This window comes from Poecilia reticulata, linkage group LG21 (genome assembly GCF_000633615.1).
Source record: "Poecilia reticulata strain Guanapo linkage group LG21, Guppy_female_1.0+MT, whole genome shotgun sequence".
Classification (NCBI taxonomy): Eukaryota; Metazoa; Chordata; class Actinopteri; order Cyprinodontiformes; family Poeciliidae; genus Poecilia; species Poecilia reticulata.
In genome coordinates this window covers 12752929-12755834 of record NC_024351.1, presented here as the reverse complement: position 1 = coordinate 12755834, position 2906 = coordinate 12752929, and positions in this window count along the sequence as shown.

Sequence of the window (2906 nt, the reverse complement as noted above, 5' to 3'; positions counted from 1 at the left end):
ATTGTCACTGGAAGCAAAATATTATTCTCTGAAAAGAAATACCAGCCTGAATCCGAAGAACGCATTTGGTCCAGAACTATTCAGCAGCGGCAATGTCTGAGAGAGAACAAGAGATGAATTCCCATGAGTCTCATAATATTCGCCCACTCTTCACGTGGGTACCTGCTGAGCAGCTTTAATTATCCCAATGTTCTTTCTCTTATCTAATTAAAAATGTATGATTTCATAATTAATGCATGTGAGGAAAGCAAGCAGGTAGGATTTGAAAAGGGCATGTGTGGTGTAAAGACCTAGTCAATCCCTCTGCATGCATTTATAATGTGTTGTTATTTAGTGCAAAAATGATAGTATACAAAATAACATGCAGTGTCTTGCAAATGTATTCATAAACCTTAAACATTTTAAATTAACCTGAGAATTTAATGTAAGTAGCTGAGTTTTTACATGACACCACATTACACAAAGTAGGACAGGAAAAGACACATGGTTTCCAAATTAGGTAACATATAAAAGTCTGAAAAGTCTGGAATGCATTTGAATTTTAAACCCCTTTTATTCTAATACTCCCAAATAAAGACCAGTGAGTCCAAATTATTTTAGAAGTCATTGGTTTAGTAAATAATGTGCAACAGTGTGCAATTTAGTCTCAGAAGAAACATCTGTTTTGTGAAGGCATCAAAACACCTTAGTGATTTTACTATTCATTTTGTACTGAAAGAAAGTCATAAGAAGTTCAGCTTAAATGTTACCATAAATGATAAAGGGATACTGCAAACATGTGGACGAAGATACTATGATCAAATTAAAGCTAATTTTTATGGTAAAACATGGTAGAGGCAGCATTTTACTATTGGGATGGTTTTCTTCAGAAGGGATCTTAAAAGATTGTGGCAAAAATTCAGATAAAACCTCAAAGAGACTTAAAAATAACAATTTATAGACACATAATTTAACCTGAGAAAGGTTAAAAAAACACATCAGTGTCTGGATGTGCATTGCTGATGGAGTCATACTCAAAAAGCCACAAGCCCTTTCTTCCATATAAAACTGCACGAAAACAAAGTTCTACATAATATATAATATTAACTGACAGGACTGAATACATCTTAATAATCCTAGCTGACTGTAAACAGAAAGTGTTTACTCTGATTTAATGTTGGACAGTGAGAAACTCTACTGAGTGCATGAAAGCATCTGATATTAACTGTATCTTTATGTGCAAGGAACATTTAGTGCAAACAGATAACTTCTTATTTCAATTAGCACCACTGTGTAGATTAATTTTACTTACTCTTTGAATTCCAAATAAAATAAAAACCTTGAGTGCCTTTTTTCAGTGCCCTGTTTTATCCATGAGATGATATGTGTGTGAGCATGCTCATACTTTACTCTGCATTCATCCTGTTGTTCATAACAAAGGGCTTAATTTTTCCTCGTTTAGAGCAGTGGTCCCCAACAGCGGACCGGTCAAGACTTTCAAAATTTTGCGGCCCGGGGTGTGAGGGATTGTTGGTGTTCCCGCTAAATCCTGAATACCCAATTTGGGTTGTCTTGGAGTTTTTATCTGTGTGGTTTTTCATGTGACAGGTAGCCAATCAAAAAGCGCGGTGACGTAAAAAGCGCCAATCAAAAAGCGCGGTGTCCTAAACAGCTGACATATAGCGCAACTGAGTCCGGTGGATGTCGGAGATGATATGTGGAAATGTTTATTATTAAATCTAAATCTAAAGGTCATTATTATGTTTATTCAGTTAAAAATGTTAACTATGAAAAAACATATTCACCTCCAAATCAATAGTGCAGCAAATAGAGCGGCTGCTTCCGTCGTCTTTTATCCACCGCCTTTTCTTTTYGTTACGTCTTTTATCTCTTAAAATGACTCCACAAACTGTCACTATTGCTTCTACATCGTCATCCGTGTTTGGTTATTCTAAATTCCCGCTATGTTGGGGGTTTWRCTGGATTATCCTCTGGAATCGGGATGTTCGTGACTGGAATCGGTTCGTGTTGCTCCTGCCACGAACCGATCGAACCTGTTGGACTTTTATCAGCTCTGTGGTCACAGAGGTTTGGAGAATCGGCCGACATTTCTTAAATCTTTCCGTCTAAACCAGACTTAAGACTCACAAGCTATCATCTCCTCTCCTCTCGACCACTGCCCAAACGCTCCGACTCTGGTCGCTATGGTAACGTTTACATATCCCTTCAAAATAAGATACAGATGCGCCACAAAAACGAACATTTTACTTTCGTAAAAATTTTTAACTCACAGATCCTTTCTGAATATCATCTCATGGACTGAACTAAATGCGTCTTTCTGACCGGAAGCTGATAGCGTGTTGAAGAGTTATGGACACCTTGGTTAGGAAGCTCTGTTTTGACAGGTAATTTGACAGGTAAAAATAGTTCGGGTCGGACCAGAATTATTTGCCTGATTGTGATTCGGGCTTCTCATGAGTTTACATTTAATGAGTTTGCAGCACACAGAGAAAACCTAAAGAGAATGTGTGATCAAGTTGTGTTGATCTACTTATTGTAGAGGAATARCAGCTGACTGTTGAGAGAGGAAAGAAATTAAAGTGCAGATTCGTTAGACAGAAACAAGCGCAGTGCACATGGGCAATAAATGCTCCACCGTTACGCTCCAATTAATCACACATGAGACGACTAACGCCAAATAAACAATATATAGTTACACTGTTACGTTAATGGTGTTTTAAAAACAAAACCAGTAAAAACTTAACTGAGTTAATATGTCAGATTCCCTCCTCACCCTCATCTTGAKAAGAACAGAGAGCAGTTCKCTGGTTTCTGTCCAGACTGTGATSAAGCGCAGCTGACCACTTGGTGCGCAGACAGTTTCAACTTTACGCACAGAGAACATCGTGGAGCTCATTATTAATCAT